This window comes from Miscanthus floridulus, chromosome 1 (assembly GCF_019320115.1).
Source record: "Miscanthus floridulus cultivar M001 chromosome 1, ASM1932011v1, whole genome shotgun sequence".
Classification (NCBI taxonomy): domain Eukaryota; kingdom Viridiplantae; phylum Streptophyta; class Magnoliopsida; order Poales; family Poaceae; genus Miscanthus; species Miscanthus floridulus.
Genome location: NC_089580.1, coordinates 93,359,367 through 93,385,815, shown reverse-complemented (window position 1 = coordinate 93,385,815; position 26,449 = coordinate 93,359,367). Strand labels below are relative to the sequence as shown.

The 26,449-nt window shown below is 49.7% G+C and overlaps 1 pseudogene; it reads right to left on the bottom strand.

Annotated features, from left to right (window-relative positions):
- Nucleotides 1-2,474: 2,474 nt before the first annotated feature.
- Nucleotides 2,475-23,265, bottom strand: LOC136489738 (GDSL esterase/lipase At1g28590-like; annotated as a pseudogene).
- Nucleotides 23,266-26,449: the final 3,184 nt, after the last annotated feature.

Genomic DNA, 26,449 nt, shown 5'->3' with positions numbered 1-26,449 from the left:
ACCAAAGTGTCCAGAGCCAATCTTCAGCGATGGGGAGAGGCAATCGGCGAGCTTCAGACTGACCCGATCGATGGATTCGATCAGATCATCGTTGTTGATTAGCCTCCTCTGGTAGCGAGGAAGCGGGCGGCGAGTTGCTGATGAAGGCGACCTCGGAGGTGGTTCCGAGATTGGATCTACAGTCGTAGGTGCGGGGATGATCGGCACATAATCGATCTGCGTTAGCTCAAGGAGCTCTCCGACTCCATCAGCGTTGATGATCTAGGAGATCGATCCGACCGTGAAGATCTGGCCGGGCTGCGGGAGGGACGAAGAGCCTACGGAAAAAGTCATCTTGTTCGACAAGGAAACAACACGCAAGCCCCTACCTAGCGCGCCAACTGTCGACAGAATATCATCGGCAGTCCTCTGAGGAGTATCCCACGAAGGTAGATTGATTGGCAGAGGAGCGTGAGATCAAGAACAAGAAGACAACAGAGACACACGAGTTAGACATGTTCAGGTCATTAGTATGACGTAATACCCTACTCCTGTGGTCTATTGGTTTGTATTAGCTATCGTATGATATTGCGTGACTACAAATGTATGTATCTTGATGTATCTTATCCGCTAGGGGACCCCTGCCTCTTCTTATATACTCTAGAGGGGTAGGGTTACAAGGAAAGTATCATATTTGGTACTATACAATATCTTGCGGTGCACGCCGAACAGCGCCGTGCATGCCTTGATCTTGTGGGCTGGGCCACCTCTGATGGTGCGGCCCATGTCTTGTCTTGAGGATACCGGGGGCCATACCCCCACAAATCTCCAACAATTTTTTACCTCTTTATCCTTGTTTAAAGAACTATTCTAATAAAAAATCACTCTTTATATCTCTCCATGCTCTAACGAATTCTCTGTATGTTGTTGAGAGCCAGCTCCGCTCTCTCTCTCTTTGGTGAGTGAGAAACCAGAAATAGATGATAAAAATATTTGGAGATCTAGTTGAAGAAACTATTTGATTAGATCTTTTCACCAAAATCTAACAAGTCGTACGTATTCCTAGGGGCGAAGCCAGAATAAATGGTCACCGAGGTTAGAGTCGGTACTCAACTACTCATATAAATAGCTTATAGGCTGCAACAATATAATACACTAATCGATTGCCTAGGCTTCAACAATTTGTCGCATCTTTTTGTAGCCGTTATGAAAACTATTACCCTTGTTGCCTACATGGTCTCTAAGCCTATCAGATATTCCAACCATCTACCTACAAATGCATCATTCCCACCTTGTCCCTTATTGCAATATCTCAACAAGTAACAATATAAACAAAAACACCTATCCACATTTTCACTATACTCTAGGCAATCATATTTAGTGACTATTCATGTTGAAGTATCTTCATCATTATTCGCATTATCACCTGTTGCGGGTAATTTTCTATTAAAGAATCTTTCCAACGTGCTTTGATTACCTATGAAATTAGTCACATAATAAAAAATAAAGAAGATAGATACTAAATTACTAATGTGCAAGTAGCCTACTATTAAAAGTCACTAGTGATTATTGAAATGCAACTATGCAAGCTATACTAAAGTAGATAGGTACCTGACATTTCGTCGGAAAGAAAGAGCACGCTCTTTGGTGGAAAGCCTTAAGACCTCATATTTCGGACTAGATTGTTTTAATTAGCAATTGTAGAATAGGGTATTTGGGGTACCTGGACAGGTAGACAGAAGATGGGTAGTGAGTTTATCGCCGCTAGCCACCAGCAAGTCGTCACTGTGATTTGTGCCTAGCGTCTTTGAGACGCGAGACAGAGAACGAGTGACCGCTGGGCGCTGGGCACCGACGCCGCTTGCCAAATGCTAGAACAATGGAGATTAGAAGATGAAACGACGACTACTCAGTCTAGGGCTCCAGGCTATAGCGGAGGTTGGAGGCAAATGTTTGGCCTTCTGGGCTGCTGCCTGTATAGTATCTAGTTGCAATTTACATTCACATAATGTAATAACGTTCCAAGTCTAGGAAGCAGAAGATGGGATTACGTTCTTGGTCTAGGATGCAGAAGACGGGCCAAACTGCTGGGCTGCCAACTCGCTGGGGAACATATTTTCTACTGGGGTCCAACATGGTGAAAAATTGCTGGTTATAATAGGCTACGACAAAGTCGTCGGTGTCGGCCAACCCCAATGCCTTCACGTAGCTTCGCCCTTGCGTATTCCATTCTAAATTTTATATATAAATCATGCCCTCCTATATACCCTACCACATCATCAGAAATTGAATGCATATACTCCCCTTTCTATATAAAGAACTAAAATATCTCCTCGGAAAGAGAAAAAACTAGCCATGACTGAAATATCTGTTGTCGTCTAGTCTATCACGATACAGAAGGCTAGCTAGACGTAGCCGATCCTGTGAAGCCAATCCTCCGTTGTGGCCGATGAATTGGACAGTGTCATGGCGTTGGCACCGTGAGAGTGAGAGCCCTAGAGCACGCTGCAGGCGATGAGCCTATTGGCGGCCTCCGTGTAGTGCACCCCATCCCAGGAGACGTAGTCAGACGGGTCCACGCACGCTGCCACCCCCGCCGCACCACAGAACGCAGCGTCGTTGTAGTTGTATGCGCCGCCACCGTCGCAGCAGCACGTGTCCAGCGGCCTGTGCCTGAACCCTGCGTTGCATGAGAGGAAGAAATCAATGCAAGAATCGATCACGAACAAGAATGGAATCGATCAGTGTGTGCGGCGGCTGCGTGCGTGCAATGCATGTGCACCGTATTCTAGGGGCGACACGATGATGTCGGTGACTGCTCGGTAGTGTTAGTGTTGATCTCTCCAGCTCGGTCCAACGACCGAGTTGGGCCTTGACCTCGCGTCTTGATTGGAGGCGTCCAACCCTATATGATTGGTGGGTCCGTATCGCACTACGCTATAAAGAGAGGTGGAGGCCGACGGCTCTCAGTACGAGCTTCACCGTGAGCCACCACACCCACCGACAAACCCAATCCGATCAGTGAGGGGCACAGCTAGCGACGAGAAGCTCCACTGCCATCTTCACCGCCGCCTCTGCGCCACCACCGCACTGTGACTGACCTCCACACCGTCACCGCGACACCATCGACCCAGACCACATCACTTTCGCCATGGGTACGTCGAGCTCTTCCGCCAAGCCCACAGATGGTCAGTGACGTCTCACCTTCCTTCTCTGTCTCTATCTAGATCATGTTCTAGGAAGTTTTATCCCATATGTAAGGTTGTACCTGCTAGATCTATGTCTAGGTGATCCACTATTTCTATCATTGGTATCAGTTGAGCCTTATCCAGTGTGTAGATCTAGATCGGGGTAGAAAGTAGAAGGAGATGAATGAATTTCGATTCGAATCGAAACCCTAACCCTAACCCTAACCTGAGATGAGAAGTAGATAGGGGACTTACTTGCCCTCGAGCCGTCGCTTGATGACTCCCCGTCGGCGTACGGGCCACCGCCGTCGCGCGGGAAGGCGAGGCCCGAGCCGCCGCTCGTCGCCGAGACGCCGACGCGTGGTTGCGGGTTTAGGGCGCCGACACGGGGCTGCTCGACGGTGGCGTGCTCTCCCTCTGGGGAGCGTGCGTGCCGTTGAGAGGGCCCGCGGTGGTGTCGACTCTTTCTCTAGCCATCACGGACGGCCGTCGCGCCACCGCCGTCGTTCTTTCACATGGGTGCGGCGCTGAGAGAGAAAGGGGAGGAGGAGAATGAAGCTAGGGTTAGGGGAGGGAAGGCCGCGGCTGGTTTTTGTGACACCGAGACGTGCGGACAACCGTCGGATCAGACGGCCGGCGTTGATTGAGCAGCTTTTGGCCGAGGCGGTGAAGAGGTTTCCTGGCCCAGGCCCAGGTTGTGGCCTAGGCGCGTGGAGGCGCGCGCGTGGCTAGGCCAGGCCATTTTTCGCGGCTGGGCCGTGTGCCAAGCACGGCGCACGCGAGCGACTGGCCGCAGGCTATTTTTCGAGCTGGGCCAAATGCACAGTAGATCTGAGTTTTATGTTTTATTTTAAGTTTTATATTTTTCAGAAGCAATTTTGATGAATTTTATTATGTTTAGATGTTTTAATCTTTGCTCAAATTTGAACCAACGGAAAAATTTGTTCAGAGAGTAGATAAGTATTAATGAAATGCTTCTGATAATATCTTTTCATGATTATTTTTTTCATGTTTTTGCTGCAAAGTTGATGTTTATTATCTTCTAATTAAATTTGAACCAACGGGAGGATTTAATTTTGAAGAGTAGTTATAGTATTCAGTAAATTATGATATTATTATTTTTCTGACCAGTGTTGATAATAGCAATATTATAATTTTTTATTATTCATGAGTTTTTTCTTGCATTAGTTCTATTTCTGTCCAACGGTGATGTAGAATTAATATAGAAGCATATTGTATGTTTTAATTTTGACCAACGTTAAATTACGGCATACACTTATTATGTCATGTTTTCTCACTTTCTCTGATGATGTTTTAAGGACTCAACCCTATGGCATTCATCTCGCACATTCCACCTCTTGAAAGGGGCAACTATCGCGTATGGCGAGAGAAGTATGAGTTGGCACTTGCGCTGTCCGAGAATGACCTAGCACTTACTTCTCCGTGTCCTACTGAGCCAGTGAACCCGGTGAGGGCGGAGAATGAAACTAATGCTAATTTCACTGCTCGGTAGTGAGATCATGTAGAAGTGAGAATAAAATACGATCTTGATCGTAAGAAGTGGGACATTTTGAACTGTAAGTGCTTAATGGTGGCTAAGTCTACTATTTCAGATGCAATAAGGGGATCAATCCTAGATTGTGACACCGCCACCGAGTATCTCAAGAAAGTGGAGAGTCAGTTTACTGGCTCTTCAAAGGCTTATGCAAGCCCCCTGATCAAGAAATTATTCAATGAGAGATACTCTGGTGGAGGGATAAGAGAGCACATATTGAAGATGAGCAACACGACATCCAAGCTTAAGCCAATGGATTTGAGGCTCAAAGATGAGCTCCTGATTCATTTGATTTTTGCTTCTTTGCCTAAAGAGTATGAAACTTTTGTTGTTAATTACAACATGCAGCCCGATAAATGGGACATTGAGAAGCTCATTGCCATGTGTGTGCAAGAAGAGGAGAGGCTTAAAAGCTCACATGGTGACTCTGCTAACCATGTGAAGGACTATAAAAAGAACTTTAACAAGAATGCCAAACCTCAAGGGAAAAGCCCCTCAGAATGATCACCATCAGAAGAACAACAATGTCCAAGTTGACAAGAATCAATGCAAATGGTGCAAGAAGCATGGACATTACCAGGAGGACAATCTAGATTTCATGAAGAGCCTTTTGAAGAGAGGTGATGACATTATTATATTCATAGATGAGTCTTTGTATTTAAGTTATTTAAAATCTACTTGGTGGATTGACTCAGGTGCAACTATTTATGTTGCAAATTCATTATAGGGATTCCATACGAGGAGAACCCTATAAAGAGGAGAAAGAAGAATTAAAGTGACAAATGGAGTTGAAGCTAAAGTTGAAGCTATTGGTGATCTCTCTCTAGAATTAGATGATGGTTTTATACTTCAGCTTTTAGATGTCCTTTATGTACCCTCTTTGCGTAAAAATTTGATAAGTGTTTCATGTCTAGACGATGATGGATAATAACTGTGTTAGTCTTGCCTTCTGACAAGACAAGCTTTATTTGTTATCACTTTCTGAGAATGTAAATGTTGTGAGCATTGAGAATGAGAATGCCTCCTTGTCTATGAATGCAAGAAATAAGCGGAAGAGAGTTCATGATGTATCATCGAAATTATGGCACTGTCGTTTAGGCCATATTTTGAGGGGGAGAATAGAGCGATTGATTAAGAAATCAATTCTTCTGCCATTAGAATTTTCAGATTTAGAACAATGCATTGATTGCATAAAAAAGGAAAGTATGTTAAGAAAATAAAGAAAGATACCAAATGAAGCACAAGAATTTTAGAAATAATTCACACAGACATATGTGGTCCTTTTCCTGTGAAGAGTGTGGATGGTTATGATTCATTTATAACATTCACAGATGATTATTCTTGTTATGGCTATATTTATCCAATTAAGAAAAGATCAGAAGCATTCGATAAATTTAAGATGTTTAAGGCTGAAGTAGAAAATGAGCACAATTTAAAGATTAAGATAGTAAGATCCAACCGTGGGGGGGAGTACTACGGTTGACACACCCCATATGGCCAAGTCCCTAGACCTTTTGCAAGGTTCTTACAGGAAAATGGCATAGTTGCCCAGTACTCTACACTGGGCGAGCCTCAGTAGAATGGAGTAGCTGAAAGACGCAACCGTATCTTAATGGATATGGTGAGAAGTATGATAAGTTATTCTACTCTACCGATAAGTTTATGGATGGAGGCATTAAAAACTGCCATTCATATTCTTAATCGAATGCCAAGCAAGTCGGTGCCCAAAACACATATGAGTTGTGGACAAGAAAGGAACCCTCACTTAACTATTTACATGTGTGGGACTGTCTAGCTGAGGCTAATGTCTTTAACCCAAACATAGGGAAGCTAGATTCTAAGACAGTCAGTTGCCATTTTATTGGCTATCCAAAAAAATCAAAAGGTTATCGCTTCTATTGTCCTGACAGACATATGAAGTTTGTAGAAATGAGAGACGCTGTGTTCTTGAAGGATGATATGGTCAGGGAAAGCAAGGAAGTGCAAGAAATTAACCTAGAGGAGAAGCGGGTACATGTGCCTACTCTGATGGTTCAGGAGCCATTCTTCATGCTACATGTTGTTGCTACACCAACTGTCGGGGACCAATACTAGGGTACCCAAAGAAGAGGGGCTAGTGTTCATCAACATTGATTCATTTGAGCAGTCAAGAGCATGACTACAGCTCCAACTGCCCCTAGACGCACAGGCTCCACCTCACCTAGCCTTTGGGGGCAGGCACAGCGTCACCCGACCTCTGGGGGCGGGCTTCGCCTCGCCAGACACCGAGACCATGGGCTCTGCCTCACCTAACCCTGAGGCCATGGGCTCCGCCTCGCCCAACCCCAAGGTTGCGAGCTCCACCTCGCCTGACATCTAGGAGCGGGCTCTGCTTCGCCCGACCCTTGGGTTTGCGCTCTGTCTCGCCCGACCTCTGGGAGAGGGCTTTGCCTTGCTCGACCCTGAGGCCACGGACTCCACCTCGCCCGACCCCGAGGCCATAGGCTTCGCCTCGCCCAAACCCTTGGGTTTGTGCTCCGCCTCGCCTGACCCCTCAGGTGCAGGCTCTGTCTCACCCGATAGAGTCCCATACCACCACCAACCACTCTAGGTCCAGGCATATGGGCCTAGGTCAAAACTCTAACACCAGGGAGGTGACTGGCATGCCTCAATGTAACCCACGACCATGATGGGCCATACCAAAGGATTCACATCAAGAACAACGTCGAACGTACCAGTGCTGTTCTGCCTAACCCTCATATGAACACTGATAGGCGGGTCAGTTCACCACAACGTCCGCCAGGATGGAGTGGAATGCCATTACCGGCAGACGACGCTTGCGCATGGCACCAGTGACGGACAGGGCCATGATGTGGAGCTATCCCTGTTGACATCTACAGGGTCGGTGAGACAAGCATGAAGGAGAAGGACTCGGCGATCCTGAAGGACTTCTTCTCTCTCTCTTGTTCTCCTCTCTTCCTCCGTTGTAACCCGTGCTTTCCCTTGGACTATAAAAGGGAAAGCAGGGCATCCCATGAGAGGCATCGAGCAATGGGATCATGAAACCATAGACAACTGATCGATTCAAGCATGACCTGAACGAACCCATCGAACCACGATATAACAAACACACAAGCGCACAACTGAGCAGCAATTGAGCTCTCAGCACCCGTTCATTCTTTCCACCAGAGACTTGGGACCTGTCCCTCTCTCTCCCATTTGTAACCCCTACTATAAACTTTTAGTGCTAGTAACATGAGCAGCAGCGATGAACTGGACGTAGGGACATTCTGCCCGAACCAGTATAAACCTCGTGTCCTCTAAGCACACCATCTGAGCCAAACGCGTAATATTAGAAATTTACTCTTTGATGGTAACTTGAAACACCAACAGTTGATGCGCTAGGTAGGGGCCTTTTGCATGTCTCAACATCCACACCAGGCCTTGGATGGCTAGTCACAACGTTAGCTAGGTCCCGAGCATGCACGTGCGCTTCGGGGACCTGGACTTCATTGTCACGATGGAGGGAGAGTTGGCACAGGCTCCCGCTGCCATCCAACCTCTCCACTTCACCGTCCTCGACACGATCACCTAGCGCTTGAGGAGCTGTAGCTGCACGCACTGGAGGCCCGCACCCCCGGGAGCAACCAGCTCCTCAGCTTTGACTACGGGAGGCTAGAGATAGCTTGGCGCCTTCCTGGGACCCTAACCATCCTGGGAGGACATGTGCCATGTCACCTTCTCGTTTGCCAATGTCATGACATAGCTTGCTGGAGGAGAGCCACTCTCCTCGGAATACCTCATTCGGAGCGCCCTAACAACGCTTCCATCCGGTCTCTGCAACGCCGTAGAGACCATAGGCCACCTTGTGACGCAGCTCATGCCCCCATCCCCAACAGACGGTGAGTTTGTGAGGATGACTAAACATGTCATGGAATCTTTCCACGACCTCCTCATAGGAGAATCGGAGTCACCCTCCAACTTTGACTCCAGCAGGGGGAGCCATCACCCCTCTCATGAATGTTTCATGGTAGGTACCCCTAAGGGACACATCAAAAGCATACACGAGGGGGAGGCCACCCCAACAAATGACCTTGGCGATGAGGTCTAGGGGGATGCAGGGGCCCCACCTCACCTGTGGGTGGAGCAATTGAAGGCCTAGCACCAAGAGCTCGAGGAAGCATGGCTCCATCTCGAGCAGGAACGCGTAGAGATCGAGCACCATGAAGACGGCGGGCGTGTGCGTGCCATGGCCCCCAACATGCACTAGATGACTATGAAGCCCTCCCACACTTTACCTGGGCAAGCCAGAACATCGCCGCCATAGCGGCCTTGCTCTGGGAGCTTTTGGGACCCACGATGCCTGAGGATCATCAGGTCCATCATGAGATTCGCACACTACTCGAGCATGCGGTGGCGCAACAGGCCGAGAGCTCACTGTCCCGATGATGCGAGCTCAACGCCTACCAGCACGTGCCCTTTGAGCAACCTAAGAGGACATGTTAGTCCACTAGGTGTAGCAGGGCGGCAGGCCATGCACCGTGGTTCTGGTGCATGAGCGTCTTGGCCTCCACCGCAATGCACGTGATACCCTCGATGCCCACAGGCGCAACGCCCCTCAGAGCAACTCGACGAGGACGTGTCGGTCCACCAGGCGCAACAAGGTGGTGGGCCACGCACCACAGTTTCGGTGCATGAGTGTCTCGGCCTCCACCATGAAGCACGTGACACCCTCAACGCCCGCAGGCATACCTACAGTGATGCGAGGGAGGGGTCTAGCTATGGCTACCACCCATGTCGTGGCGGATGCTATGACAGCGGCGAGGACCGAAGCCCGAGCCCTGACTTGTCGGGACCTTAGGCCTTTGGCCAACACATCCTCAAAGGCAAGGCAAAGTGGGACGAGGACACTAGCGAAGGCGCCACCAACCGTCCCAACAAAAAGAAGAACAAGCAGCGGCACCACCAACCATCCCAACAAGAAGAAGAACAAGCAACGGCGCGACAGCTTGCTCATGGCCACCGCCGACCATAAGAAGGGTTGGAAGCCTGCCGAGGGTACCCCGAACCACTTCAAGAAGATGCTCAAAGGGCCATGCCTGAACCATGCCTTCACCGTCGAGCACCTATACGAGGACTGCGACCTCTTAAAGTGGTTCTTGTTTGGAGGCTCTAACAAGGGGAGCATAGGAAGGAGACTAGCTAGATGAAGCGCGTGATGTCACCCTCCTCCGCTTGGCCAAGTACCAGCAAGCGTTGCGCCGGTACCACAACCATCGAGTGCGGGGTGGGGCCTTCAACGTCGGGGACCTGGTGCTCTGCCTCGTCTAGAGCAACAAGAACCGCAACAAGTTCTCTCTGCTATGGGAGGGACCGTACGTTGTCATGGAGGTGCTCTGACCAGGCGCCTACAAAGCTCAAGACCATCGACGGCATAGTCTTCGTCAATGCCTGGAACATTGAGCAGCTACATCGCTTTTACCCTTAATATACGCACACTTTCTCTTATTAGTTTTGCTATCGAATCCTCGATCTTTAGTGACACCCGACCCCAGCAACGGCAGGGGGTCGGGCCTCACTCAGGGGCTAATAAGAGCATATCTATCCGGTAGACATTCTCTACGTTCGACCCTCCCTCACATTGAGGCCTGGAAGCAGAGGTGTGCAAAAACAAACTCTAAGTAAAACTGGTCAGACTATGAGAAACCTACATGCCAGCGGCTACAACGCCTTTGCTCACCAGCGTGATCAGAGTTTGTTCACCTGTACCTCGAGCTTTTTAGCCTTAACTAAGGAAAGAGTCGGTACATGGTTAAGAGTATATCCACTTGGCAAACATTCTCTGCGCCTGACCCCCTCTCGCATTGAGACCTAGAAGCTAGGGTTACGGAAACAAACGCTGAGTAAAACTGGTTAGATTGCGAGAAACCTATGCCCCAGCGGCTACGATGCCTTTGCTCACCAGTGTGATCAGAGTTTGTTCACCCGCACCCCGGGCTTTATGGCCTTAATGATGGAAGGGGTAGGAACGCACTAACCATTTTATACGAAAAGGGGAGAAGGGCTAAAAATCTGTTAGGCCAGAACAAAATTTAAGAGCTTGTCCACTTAATACAAGTTCGCCACCTGGCGTATCTGAGTAACTAATTTCTTAGGGGGGATGATCTCATCCTCTATCTCCGTAGGTAAGTCCTATGTCAGCAGGTCACACAAGTCGATCGGATGGCTTGGCCGCTATCAAGAGATGGGTAAGGAGCAGTAGGATGCCCCATGCGGGTTATGCTGACTCCGTCACGAATGACGGACCTGGATTTCACTCAAACATATTCGGTAAGAGCTCTCCAAACCTGTCACTTGGGCCATCAAGGTAAGTCCTGTGCCAGCAGGTCACCCAAGTTGATCGGACTGTTCGAGCCACTACCGAGAGAAGGGTCACTCTTAATTTACGCACATTTTGTCTTATCAATTTCGCTATCGAGCCCCTGACCCTAGCAACGGCAAGGGGTTGGGCCTCACTCAGGGGCTGGTAGGAGTGTCTATTCGGTAGACATTCTCTATGCCTGACCCCTTTCTCATGATAAAACCTAACAACAAGGTGTACGGACACAAACGCTGAGTAAAATTGGTTGGACTGTAAGAAACCTATGCCTTAGCGGCTACGGCATTTTTGCTCACCAGCATGATCAGAGTTTGTTGCCCGCACCTCGAGCTTTAGCCTTCGCCTTCCTAGGAAGGGTTTAGAGGGGCGCACCTATGGAATCTCCATCGAGGAGAGGCCGTCCGGTCGCCCAAGTCAATTGGACGGCTCATGCTGCTGCCGAGAGATGGGTAAGGAGCAGTGGGATGCCCCATGCAGGTTATGCCAACTCTGTCATGAATGATGGACCCAGACCCCACACGGACATATCCGCTAAGAGCTCCCCGAACTCATCACTCGAGCCATCAAGGTAACTTTACCAACCCCCACTTTACTTTTTTCAGTGCATGAGCATTCATTCATCTATTCTCATGCATGCATTCATACATTCATCCATTCACATGCTTGAATTCATACATTCATCCATACATTCATCTCATACATCCAAGCATTGCATATGCAATTATTGCATCACAACGCTTTGCATCGCGTCACGAAGCGGTAGTCATCTCATTCAACATGAGCGGCGATCGACTGAGGTTCGAAGGCCAGCCTGCGAAGGGCTTGAAGCCACCTCACATCAAAAAGACCCAGGGTAGAAAATGCAGATGAGCCCTAGTGGCCTTGCCCAACTCCACTTAGAAGCGAATAGGGTCATCTCAACCTTCTCGTTCGATCCTAACCTCGAGCCAAGCCCACAGAATCTCCATCGAGGAGAGGCCAGCAGAGTCGGTTTCCGAAATGACTCGAGCATCTGTCGGGAGGCGGGTTAAGGAGCAGTGGAATGCCACATGAGGGCTATGCCAACCCCATCATGAATGGACCCAGATTCTACTCAGACATGCCCGTTAGCGAGCTCGCTGAGCACGACACTTGAGCCATCGAGGCAAGTGTCGTTAGCTAAGCCCCTCCGATTGCGGAAACCGCGGACGAGGTGGCGCATGAAACACGGCAAACCCTTACAGAGCCCAATGGGGCCTAGGGGCTCGAGCCACCCGACCCTAACTCGGGAATCCAACTGACTGATGTTTGAAGGTCGGCCCACGAAGGGCTCGAGGCCACCTCACGTCGAACAGAGCCAGTGGAGAAAATGCAGATGAGCCCCAGCGGCCGTCGCCCGACCCGCTTAGAAGTGAACAGGGTCATCTCAACCTTGTTGTTCGATCCTAACCTTGAGCTGAGCCCACAGAATCTCCATCGAGGGAGGCCAGTGGGCCACCTAAGTCACTCTCTAGAATGACTCGGGCATCTGCCGGGAGGTGGGTTAAGGAGTAGTGGAATGCCACCCGAAGGCTATGTTGAGCCTGTCATGAACGACAAACCTGAATTCCACTTAGACATGGCCGTTAGCGAGCTCACCAAGTGCGTCACTTGAGCCATCGAGGCAAGTGATGTTAGCTCAACCCCTCTGGTTGCGAAAATCATGGACGGGGCGATGATCACAAAGACAAGCCGACCGTCGACCGGACCCCCGCTACGCGCGAGGGGTCGAGGAAAGTTGGACTCGCAAGGAGATTGAATGCGTGGACGCAAAATGATGGCTTAGATCCTAGGGAGGGGGTACGTGCGAAAACTAAGAATAACATTTCTAAAACAGGAGACACTTTCTCCTACTAGTTTTGCTATCCTCTCCTCGATCTTTGGTGACACCTAACACCAGCAACGATAAGGGGTCGGGTCTCACTCGGGGGCTAATAAGGGTATATATACACCCTTTCTAAAACAGTCACCATGCCCAACCCCTTCCTCATGTTAAAAAACCAAGTGGCAAGGTTTGTGGAAACAAACGAGTGAGTAAGGCTGATCGGACTGCAAGAAACCTACGCCCTAGCAGCTACGACACTCTTGCTTACCAGCATGATCAAAGTTTCTCGCCTACACCTCGAACTCTACAGTTGTTAAGACGGATGGGTCGGAACGCATTAACCCCTTTTCACACATAAAAAGGGAGAAAAAACAAAGTTGTTCACACAAAAATAAAAGAACAGATTGTTCGAACAAAATACAGGGGCCAGAACTTGTCCGATTATTACAAAAACGATCATCCGACCTATCTAACAAACTAGCCCCTCTAAGGGTGAACTATGTCTTCTATCCTATCCGCCAGGTCCTACAAAAGGGTAGCCACCACCGTCTCCATCTCCTCTAGCTCATGGACTTCATAGCCGGGCACATAGCCAGGCTCATCGCCTCAATATCAATGCTGTCCCCATAATGAGAATGAGCAATCACGAAGGTTTGATTGACCCCAGCGCGAAGGGCATTCCTCTCGAGCTGGCGCACCTGAGCCATGATCTCGATGGCATGAGCCACGAGCAAGCTGGTCCCCTCCGACCGCACCTCCTTAAGGTCATCACAGACCACTCCAAGGGCGGCGCTCAGGATACCGAGCTCATCGCTCTCCACCTAAAGATTCCTCCTCGCCTCGACGAGATCCTCAGCTAGCCCAGTAGAAACGCTCTTGGCCTCTAGCTTCTGGGTCATTGTGCTTTCGAGCTCAACCTAGAGGGAGCCGACCTTTTGCTGTGCATTGTCGTGCTCTTGGTAGGCCTGATCATGCTCTCAGAAAGCCTGGTCGCGCTCCTCGCAAGCTGCGCCGTGTTTCGAACAAAGCCTCTCCGCGGTTTGGATCAGTTAATCTCGTTCCTTGCATAGCCAAGCGACCACCATGGCATCCAGGCTCACCCTCTTCTCTAGGGCCATGAGCTTCTCCTCAACCCCCAGCTTCAAATCCCTTTCCTTCTCGACCTCGCTCAGAAGGTCAAGGATCCACTGGCGGGTCTTGGCGTCCCTCTAGAGCAGCTCATCCCGCTCCTTCCTAACCTTGGTGGCTTCTTCTTCATCCTTCCACGACCTCACCGACAAGGCCTCGAATGCCTTCTTGGCCCCGTTAGAACCCCGACGGGCCTCGGCCACCCACGATTGAAGATCGGCCGCCTCCTCGGCGAGGGTTGTTAGCTCAGCCACCCTCTGCTAGGCGGCAACAAGCTGAGTTGTCACCTCCCCGCATAGCCGCGCCTCCTCGATGAGGCGGTCCCAGGCTTCCTTCTATTAACAAAGGAACTGAGACTTCCCCTGGCTATGAGCTATAAGGGACTGCAGAAACACGATGGTCAGGATACAAAAAGTATATAAAGGAAGATAAAGGCAAGAGACAGGAACAAACAATACCCGACCGGAGGGAACAACAACATTGCACAATGCGCACATGGCATGGTTCAGGGCCTCGAGCACGGATGTGATCCCTACGTCGAGGCTCTCATGCTCCATGCTCTCTACGGCGTTGTCAAGGGTGAAAAGTGCTGACACCGGATCCTACGGATCCGCCCACTAGAGTAGGGGCTCACCCCACACGGGGGAGCCGCTGTCCGCTGACGTCAGGGCTAGGCATGACTCCCCATCGGCTCCAAGCGCCGCCGACCCCTCTCGCCATGACGTCCCCACCGAGACGCCCCCTCCGGTGATGATAGGGGTCAGCGGTGTGGACGCCAACCTCTTGCCTAGCACCATGACTCCTAGGGACCCCTTGGCCACGTCCCCCTCCATCCAGCCCGCGCCAGGCGCCATCGCTTGGGCCACCGATGGCATGGGTCACGCCGGTGCCTCAGGCGCCACTTTGGTTGTGCCTGACTATGACCCATCTGTCACAGTCGTCGCCACCTCCACTTGCGTCGGTGGATTCATGACCGACAGCGTCGCGCCCGACACGGTCGGCACCATGAGCACGATCGGTAGCCCTGTCCACCCCACCGTCAGCAGTGGTATCGCGGCCATCAGTGGCTGCTCTAGGACCTCCAAAGGCACCCCTCGAGCCCCTGCGTCCGCCCATCCCACCAAGGGCATAGGCGCCACCATGAGCGACGTTAGACCGGCAGACGATGTGGTCACACTGGCGCTGCTCCCTCCCAAAATGGGCACAATACCAGCCGATGGCTACCGTGTCGATTGGAGGGCGTTGCTCTTCTTTGGTGCCAGCGCTAAAGGATTACGCTGCCTGCCGATGCTGCAAGGGATGAAAAGCATAAGTCACGATGAAATCCGACTAAAAAAGGAAAAAAACAGAGGAAGTGATAACCCACCTCAGCGCCATCGGGCGGCAGATGCGTTTGGGGGGCAAACCCCCCGACCCTCGCTCCACCTCATCAGAACGAGGCTGTTTCAAGCCTGCCCCCTACTCCTAGGTAGAGGGCCTCTCTCCCCTTGGCTCTTGGGGCATGATGGTGGAGCCACTCGTCTCTGCTAGCACCTCAGGCGCGACGGTAGAGCCGTCCGCCTCTGTTGGCTCCTGGGGTAGGCCAATGGTATGGCTTGCCTCCACTGACTCCCTAGACATACCCTCCCCTCCATGGAATAGGAAGGGTCCTGACACCTGCAAGGACGAGCCAATACCTGTCAGCGCATCCTCGTTCTCCAGGTTGTCCCACTTGATATTATCGGCTACCTCGTCGTCGTCACCATCATCATCATCATCATCGCTGTCGATGTCCTCCCCTTGTTCCCGCGCCTGCAGTTTCCACTTCTTCTTCCTATTCTTGTCCTCCTTAGCCTTCCTCAGCCGCTCGTCCTCGGTGTAATTCGCCGTCGTCATAGCCAAATCCCTCGACAACGGTGTCGGGTGATCGATGAAGATGAGGTCCCTTGGCTAGTCCCGCCCCTCTCAAAGTTAGTATCAAGGGGTCATGAAATCAATTGAAGAGAAGGCAAGAGAAAGGGAAACTTATGAAGATGTCGTGGCCTGGCTCCAACCTCATCGAAGGATGCCTCGACACCGGGTAAATGAAGTCGAGGGCGACACCCGTGTCATCCTGCAGAGGCTCCATCGCCTCCTTGATGCGTTGTGTAATCTCGGAGTTGGGGAGCGTCTCCTTAGCGAGCGCCGTTCCGTCGAACGACGCCTCGGGTGCTATCGCATATAGCGGGAGCGCGTGCATCATCAATGGCGCCACCCTCCTTGCATGGTAAGCCCTGATGATGCCCAACCCCTTCAGGCCATTCTCCTTCAAGATGTGGATGGCGACGATGTGGTCTCGGATGTTCTTCTTATCCTTATCTTGGAGGCCCCACTTCCTCCACTGCTCCGGGGCCTCTTCGATCAGGCGCCTAGTGAACTCTGATAGAGGGGTGGTGGCATTGTTCTTGAGGTAGAACCACTGCGAGTGCCACCTCTTGTTGGACGTCGAAAGCCGCATGGATGGGTACTCATCGACCTGATTATTCTAAAGTTGGATGCCAGCGCACCCCATCGGCAAGTGTAGCTCCTACCTGCCCTTTTCTCCCTCTTCTTTTGGAGGGTGATAGCGAAGTAGTGTCTCCACAAGTCGATGTGGGGGCTGATCCCTAGGAACCCCTTGCACAGCGTGACGAACACCGCCATGTGCTGGATCCTGTTGGGATTGAGATGCTGCAGCTCGATCTTGTAGTAGTGCAGTAGCCCCCAAAGAAATTTGTGGGTGGGGGTCACGAACCCACGCTCGTGGAAGTGGGCGAACAACACCACATAGCCATCGGGTGGCAATGACAAATCCTCCTCGTCGGGCAGCAGCCACTCCTAGACCGAGGTCCATGCGCGGAGAAGACCACGACGGAGAAGGCCCTCCATGCGCTGGAAGGTGATGTTGGAATGACACCACGGATACATTAGAGATGGGGGTGGATGGATGTGAGCTCAATGGTGGTGGAGATGCGGAGGTAGGAAACCTAAGCGATTGGTGGTGGCGGTCGTGGCTACGGAGGCAAGGATGCAGGCGTGCATATGAAACCCTGGGGGGCCCACCCTTTTGGTTTTATAGGGCAGCGGGTGAGAGGAAACCAACCGCCCATCAAGATCTTTGCGCCTACCATGATCTACCACCATGCCTCGCCGCGGGGCATCCACACGCAACCTATGTCTGTTCTGTTGGAAAACTCGCCGGACGTTTCGCCTTCCTAAACGGACCATGACCCATCATAGGTAAAAGGGATACGGAGCTAAAAACGCTCCTATGGCCCATCTAGGCCCAAGAGTTCGAAGGTTGGCCCACCGATGGGTTCGACAACCACTCTGGGCACCTTTAGAGTGAGGGATGGGCCCGCTAGCGGCCAGTACCTGAGCGCACGAGCGCCGTGGTTTTTCCTCGAAGAAAGGTAGAGAGCCCTCAGGACCAGTCGAACGGACCTGAGAACTATATGGATTGATCGTTGAGTATCTGGAGTCGGTCACCTGCTAACCCAGGCTAGATCCCCACGAACGGGATGCCGGGGCCACGCTCGGACTAGCCCATTAACAGTTCATTGAGCACCATGATTCGTGCATGGCACGGCTTGGTCCCTCTATTTTTATTGAAAAAATGCTTGAGGGAAGACAATCACAAAGACAAGCCGATCCTCGACCGGACCCTTGCTACGGGCGAGGGGCTCAAGGAAAGTTGGGCTCACACGGAGGCCGAACGCACGGTCGCAGAACGACAGACCCCCGTAGGGGTCAAAATCAGGAAACGTCCTTTTCTGACCCACCAAATCTCACGGCTATACCCCCGAAGGGTTCGATCTCGACAAAAGGGAATCATCGTCCCCAGGTCACCCCGTGGGCGACAAAAGAAGGCCAATGCCCTTACAGTCCTCCCATTCTGCGAAACCTCCGAAGGAGTATTCTACTCTTCTGCAGGCTCGAGGGATACTGTCGGGGACCAATACTAGGGTACCCGAAGAGGAGGGGCTAGTGGTCATCAACATTGATTCATCTGAGCAATCAAGAACGTGACTACAACTCTAATCGACTCCCAGGCACACAGGCTCCACCTCACTCGATCTCGAGGCCATGGGCTCTGCCTCGCCCGACCTTGGGGAGTGTGCTCCGCCTCGCCTGACCTCAAGGCCGTGGGCTCCGCCTCGCCTGACCCCTAGATCACGGGCTCTGCTTTGCCCAACCTCTAGGAGCGGGCTTTGCCTCGCCCGACCCTAAGGTCGTGTGCTCTGCCTCACTCGATCTCTAGGGCAGGCTCCGCCTCGCCCGACATCGATGCCATGGGCTCTGCCTCGCTCGACCCTGAGGCCACGGGCTCTGCCTTGTCTGACCCCAATGTCACGGGCTCCGCCTCGCCCGACCTTTAGAGCGGGCTCTGCCTCGCCTAACCCTTGGGTTTGTGCTTCGTCTCGCCCGACCTCTAGGAGAGGGCTCCGCCTTGCATGACCCCAAGGCCACGGACTCCGCCACGCCCGACCCCAAGGCCGCGGACTTCGCCTCGTCTGACCCTTGGGTTTGCACTCTGCCTCGCCCGACCCCTTGGGTGCGGGCTCCGTCTCGCCCGACAGAGTCCCATACCGCCGCCAACCACTCTAGGTCTAGGCGTATGGACCTGGGTCAAAACTCTGAGACCAAGAAGGAGACTGACACGCATCGATGTAACCCGCGGCCACGACGAGCCATACCAGAGGATTCACATCAAGAACAGTGTCGGGCGTACTGGGGCTGTTCTGTCTAACCATCATACGAACACTGACAGGTGTGTCAGTTCACCACGACGTCTGCCTGGATGGAATGGAGCGCCATGACCGATAGACAACGCCTGCTCATGGCGTTAGTGACGGACAGGGCCATGATGCGGAGCTGTCCCTGTTGACATCTATAGGGTCGGCGGGACCCCCATGAAGGAGAAGAAGGACCCAGCGATCCTGAAGGACTTCTTCTCTCTCATTCTCCTCTCTTCCTCCGCTGTAACCTATGCTTTCCCTTGGACTATAAAAGGGAAAGCAGGGTGTCCCATGAGAGGCATCGAGCAATGGGATCATGAAGCCATAGACAATCGATCGATTCAAGCCAGACCCGAATGAACCCATCGAACCATGAGATAACATACACACAAGCGCACGGTTGAGCAGCAATGGAGCTCTCAGCACCCGTTCATTCTTTCCACCAGAGACTTGGGACCTGTCCCTCTCTCGCCCGTTTATAACCCTTACTACAAACTTTTCATGCTAGTAACACGAGCAACAACGACGAACTGGAAGTAGGGACATTTTGTTCGAACCAGTATAAACCTCGTGTCCTCTAAGCACACCATCCGAGCCAGACACGCAATATTAAAAATTTACTCATATGTGGTAACTTGAAACACCGACACCAACAGTGCAAGATACTGTAGTAACAACACTTGTTGTTAGTTCTCCCATGGTGACAATGAATGAACATGAGGAACCTATCCTTCAGGATCCTGTAGAACCCATTGTAACATATGAGGAAGAGCAACAACAACCTCATATAGAACAAGCGTCAACTAACGAGGCCCCTAGAAGGTCTCAATGAGTCAGGAAACTAGCCATTCCTGATGACTACGAAGTCTATGAATGTGAAGAATCTCAAATGGAGGGTGATCCCACCTCATTTGAAGAAGCCATGAGAAGCGCTCACTCATCAAAGTGGCTTGAAGCCATGCAAGATGAAATAAGATCAATGAATACCAACGGTGTTTGGGACTTAGAAACAATTCCTAAAAGGGCCAAGACAATAGGCTGTAAATGGGTCTACAAAACTAAATATGACTTCAAAGGGAATGTAGAAAGATTTAAAACGTGACTTGTGGCGAAAGGCTTTACGCAAAGAGAGCATATATTATAATGAGACATTTTCTCCAGTCTCATTTAATGATTCTTTTAGAATTATAATGGCGCTTATAGCACATTACGATTTAGAATTACATCAGATAGATGTAAAGACGGCGTTCCTAAACGGAGATTTGGAGGAAAATATTTACATGGCACAACCAAAAGGTTTTATTGTGGAAGAAAAAGAACGTATGGGATACCACCTGAAGAAATTAATTTACGGATTATAACAAGCATCAAGATAGTGGTATTTAAAGTTTGATAGTACAATAAGGAAGTTTGGGTTTCAAGAAAATGTAGAGGACAATTGCGTTTATGCAAAGTTTAAGAATGAGAAATATATTTCCTAATCTTGTATATGGATGACATCTTACTCGCTAGTAGTGATGTTAATCTGCTACTAGAAACGAAGAAGTTCTTGTCCTCGATTTTTGATATGAAGGATCTCGGTAAAGCTTCGTTCATTTTGGGAATAGAGATTCACCGAGATAGAAGAAAGGGGGTTTTAGGATTATCACAAAAGGCATACTTAGAAAAGGTTCTAAAGAAATACAGTATGCAAAATTGTAAGCCTTCACCTGCTCCCATAGTCAAGGGCGATAGATTTGGGGAATTCTAATGTCCCGGGAACCAATATGAGATCGATCAAATAAAAGCGGTTCCATATGCTTCAGTTGTCAGAAGTTTATAGTATGCTCAAGTGTGTACATGCCCTGACTTAGCGTTTGTTACTGGGCTACGAGGCAGATATCAGAGTAATCCAGAAATAGAATACTGAAGACTAGTAAAGAAAGTTTTGCATTACTTGCAAGGCACAAAAGGCCTCATGCTAACATACAGAAGATCCGATTCCCTACACATAGAGAGGTATTTAGATTCAGATTATGCAGGAGATGATAGAAATTCCACGTTAGGATATATATTTACTCTCACAGGAGGAGCTATATCATGGAAAAGCTATAAGCAAACCGTCACTACATCGTCTACGATGTATACTGAGTTTGTAGCGTGTTATGAGGCCACAGGACAGGTGAATTGGCTGAAGAAGTTCATGCCCGGGTTGAAAGTGGTAGACGACATATATAAGCCACTCAAGTTATACTCACTGTTCGCCTAAACGGTCGTTTAGCCCGTTTACACACCGTATAAACGCTACACAGTGGTGCGCCGTTTCCGTTTAATCACCCGTTTACCCCGTTTAATTGGCCATTTAGCCTATTTAATGGGACGTTTTGCCCGAATAATGGCTAAACGGTAGGTGACCGACTGTTTACCGTTTAACGTTTAGGAAAACATTGGTTATACTACGATAATAATCCAGCAGTATGTTATGCTCACAACAATAAGTCAAGTGGTGCTGCTAAATACATCGACATAAAGTATTATGTTATGAAAGATAAAGTCCGGGATCATATAATTAGTCTTGAGTACATAACTACAGAAAAAATGCTCGTGGATCCACTTACAAAAAGCTTACCACCCAACGTGTTCGGAGAATATTTAGCCGGCATGGGTTTAAGGGAAAGCCTATGATTCCTGGACAATAAGGGTCTAGTTGAAAATCTGTTTCAGAACAGAGATGTGCATTATATCTGTTAATCTAATGGCACTGACCGTGACGATGATGCACGCTTTATGCACTGATCTATGATGGAATGAGAAAGAGATAAAGTAAGTTAAGTTTAAGTAATAAGATGAGATCAAGGGACATATTGTTAGTGTTGATCTCTCCAGCTCGGCCCAACGACCGAGCTGGGCCTTGACCTCGCGCCCTAATCGGGGGCGCCCAACCCTACATGGTTGGTGATCCCCGTCGCACTGCGCTATAAAGAGAGGTGGAGACCAGCGGCTCTCAGTACGAGGTTCACCGTGAGCCGCCACACCCATCGACAAACCCAATCCGATCTAGTGAGGGACGCAGCCAGCGACGGAAAGCTCCACTGCCGTCGTCACCGTCATCTTTGCGCCATCACTGCACTGCGACTGACCTCAACACCATCACCGCGGCACCGCTGACCCAGACCGCATCACTTTCGTCATAGCTACGTCGAGCTCTTCCTCCAAGTCTACGGATGATCGGTGACATCTCACCTCCCTTTATCTCTCTGTCTACTCATGTTCTAGAAAGTTTTATCCCGTATATAAAGTTGTATCCGTTACATCGTCTAGGTGATCCACTGTTTCTATCAGGTAGAGGTCCGCGTAGACGATGGTCGTGCCGGGGTGGGCTCGCCGGATGCTGCCGAGCACGCGGCGCAGCTCGCGGTTGTGCAGCTCGGCGAGGCCGTTGAGACGCGTGTTGCAGCCGGACTCCGGGTCGTACCCGGCGGCGTCGACGCTGCCTCTGTAGAGCGTGAGCAGCTGCGGCTCGCAGCCTAGCGGTATCATCCCCGGGACCACCACCGTGCTTGCTCCGGCGGCGATCAGGTCCTGTACCGCACGTCGGTCGGCACGTGTAAAAATGTATGCCACGCATGCCATGCCAAACAAACGTGTGACCGCTGCTGGTGACTTCGATTTTCACCGCGCGTGTCGGAAGAGAAAGCGACCTTGAGCAGAGTAGGAGGCGAGAATGAAGAAGGAACTTACGGTGATGACCGAACCGATGGCACTGACGACGTGAGGCGCGAAGGTCTGCACCTCGCCGACGGTGCGGTTCTCGTTGAGGCCGATGAAGTAGTCGTTGACTCCGATCGATCCGACGAGGAAGAGGGAGGTGGCCATGCTCTTCCTCTGCTCTGCGCCAAGAAGTCGTAAAACGTCGTTGAACCAGACGGTCTGGTTCCTAAGCGAAACCGGCACGAACGACCCCAATCCCCTGTCTCAAAGAAGTGCAGGTCAAGCGCCGTCGCCCCGCCGAACGCGAAAAGTTCACGCCGCGCCGGAAATCCGCCGCCGTCTTCCCGGCGAGGTACGGCGTCGGGTGCGGTACGCCCAGCGCCTCGACTGCGGCACACGGACACGTCACAGTTACTTTGGTCCGTCACATCACATCACATGGAAATAAACGGTGTGGGACGTGTGTGTGGTGGCCGGCCGGTCGGTTGGTGGTGCTCACCGAGGAAGTCGATGACGAGGCGGCCGTCGGACGCGCGGCCGGTAGGGCGACGGAAGAACGTCTCGCCGTACGGTGGCCGGCTCGCGGGCCCGCCGGCGGTTGCTGAGAGGTGCAGCGCGTTCCCGGTGTTGGTGAGCGAGTCGCCAAAGCTGAATACGCGGTCGTAGGGCGTCAGGGGGTCGCCGTTGCCGGCTGCGGCGGCGTGCAGAAGCGCCGCCACGGCCACGAGGAGACTCGACGAACCTGACGGCATTTCAATTCGCTTGCTTTGCTTTTCAGGTGTGGTCGACCTGAGGCGTGCGGTGTGGTTCATTCGGAGGGACAGGAGAGGACTATTTATAACAGTAGCAGGGGCAGGGATGCATGTGTTGTCACTTGTGATTGGTTCTTGCAGTTCTAGAAGCAGCGCAGTTGATGTTGATCTGCCATATTTGATCGCGTGTTTGGGTGTTTTGAAGAAAGGAACAACAGAAAAGCATTTCGGCCTTGATGAAAGCTCATGGGCATGGGCGACACTAGTACAGGAGATACGGTCTGGGTCGATCAGATCAGACCAATTAGCCAACAACCACTGAGCTAGAATCGAGCAGTCAATCCATAGCTACTGTGAACTTTTCTTTTAAAATTTTTTCATAGTTTTTTTTTTAAAAAAAATTATAAAGTTATACGCGTAAATCAGAGAACGACAATCTATGATCTTTCGAAAAAAGAACCACAATCCTATATGCTTCACGACTTTTTTTTGAAAAAAAATATTTTAGCGACTTTTTTTTTAAGTTGCAACTTTGTGCGGACAAAACTTATCACCATATTTTTATAAAAAGTTGTAAGTTATGCAAAAAAGTTTTATCTATAATATTTTGTGAAACATTACATATCAGCACAATTTTATAAAAAATTGTAAAATTATATGTAAAACATAACTTTTATGTATAACACTATGTGAAACAAATTTGTCACCACACTTTTTATAATAAGTTTTCTGATATAGTTTTTATATAATAAATTTCACGAATAACATAACTTATATGCATAAGTTTTATTATCTAACATTTTTTACGTAACTTATTCTAGACAAACTTCTAAATCAAAAATATGTTAAAAGTATATACAAGAAAATTTGATAGGTTACTATGAAAATAAAAATAATAAAAACTAAAATAATAGAAAAGCATAAAACATATAAATATGCTGATACGTGAGCGGATCATGTACATAATGTCAAATAATAATAGGAAAAAGAAAACAGCACTGCTAGCGCCTCGAAGTCCGGATGGACGCCCGCGTTCGAACGCTGGTGGCTACAATCAGTTTTCCCGCGTCCACGCATGGGCCCAGCTGGCCGGACGTTGCTTGCCCGTGCCTGCGTCTCACGGCCATGTGGGGGCCGCACCGTTGAACGTCGCCCACGCCACGCGCCCGTGCGGGGACCGCTCGTGTCTGCTCTCCTTCCCATGCGCATCCCATATACAACACGTAATCTATTTTCGAAGTATTCAGATACAACACTTGCAACAAAAAAAAGAAAGAAAGATGAAACACATAAAACATATTGCAGAAACAAAACATTACAAACATACACAAAGTCCAGATGAAACACTTGCAACATGTGTGAAAACATATACAACATCCAAATAAACACGCTTGCAACATACGTCTAAAAAACAGATGGAACATTAGGGAACCTTGCAACATACGTGTACAACCATTGCAACATATGCAAAATCCCGATTTACTTTTGCAACATCCATATGAAACGCTTGCAACATACCTCTAAAACATCTGAAACACTTGAAACATATGCTTTCAAGCGCAACATCTACTTGTTGCTTGGATAAAATAGAGGCTCGTCAATGCGGAGCTCGACGCCGGCGTGGAGCTTGGGACAGAGATGCCAGCGGGCAAGTGACTGCACGGCCCAGGCGAGTGGCTACGCATTTCCATCGAGTTGCTGCACGTGTGTGGTCCCCCGTGGCGAGGCGCCCCTGCAGTAGAGGCGGCAATGCTGCCCGTGGTGAGTGACCCCATGCTGGAGTAGGTGAGCGGCGAGCGAGTGGCGTGGTGGAGTCAGATGCGCAGGTCAGATGGCGTGTTGGATAAGGCCGCTATGGTGACCAGAGCCTCCTAGACGAGTAGATACGAGCATCCGCTTTAGGGAGAGGAGCAGCGGCGTGGGAAAAAACATATTTGGTGGAGACTGTTGGGTCGTTGATATATGGGTTGTGGTCCAATTTAAAAAACGTCCGACGAGAAGGAAACAAGCTGAACGCCCGCGCAGGAGAATTACCAAAAAGAAAAGTTAGCCCTATGTGTTTGTTCCGAGCAGTTCGTGGATGGCTAATACGTGAGTGGATGGCCTACCTCATGTCGAAAAGCCAAATTCGTTCGTTCCGAGCGAATGAACGCTAAAATGGAATTAGGGTCTAGGTCCACATAACCAGCTAGATTCTCTATTCCTATCCAAAAAATATCATTTTGGGTCTACTTAGATCAAAGAGTTAATAGTTTGTTGCTAACAATTAGCTTTATATGATTTCGATGGATCTAACTAAGGGCCAGTTTGGCACAGCTCCGAGTTTGGTTTCTTTGCAGCTCTTGCTTTGTGTGTTAGCCCAGAGTGCTTTGGTTTTTTGAATTGCTTGGGTTCTTCTGAGGAGAAACTTGAAGATTTGTTACTCTTGGTGTTCGCCAACACCAAGACAGGTCCAGTGTATGACTTAGTGACCTTTCTTGGTGGAGCTGTTGTGAGGAGCAAGGCTCCAAGAAGCTTTTATAGGGTATTGAAACCCACCATGTCGAATTAGCAAATGTGTATTCACTAGTCAAGAGGACCGTAACCAAGTATTTGTGACTTAGGTGCTCCAACGTGGATTAGAGAGTTGTGGCAACAACTGAGACTACAAGAGAAAATCTGGTTGTCTGCTTGCCTTGCTCTTTCATACTAGTCATACTTTCGTTGTTTGCAAGTTACTTTGAGTGACAACTAGAACTCTTGCTAGTATGTGCTTAGTATATGTTTCATTATTGCTCTTAAAAACTTGATCTTAATGTGATCTTTTCTAAGGACATAATTGGCTTGTTGTCCCTAAGGACTCATTAGCTTGTCTTTTTTTTATCATCATTAGCTTAGAAGAACTTAAGAGCCATGGTGTTTATGGGTTTAGAAATTGCATAGGTTAAGGGTTGTTGCTTTAATTCTTTAAGCCCAATTCAACTTCTCTTGGGCCATTCGGCCCTTACACCTTTGTACCAAGCACATATTGTGACTATATAAAGGCTTGGTGACTAGAAGTATACCTTTGGTTAGCTTCATCATAGACTAAAAGTTATGGTTTGGCAACCGCTACCATAAGACACATCCTTGTCTTTGAGAGTACCCCCTCTCTTAATTTGGTCTTTATTTATGGTATTTAAGTATCCACATTGTGCTTTTTTTGTGTCATCATTACCTTTTCTAATTTAGCAGTCTAGTT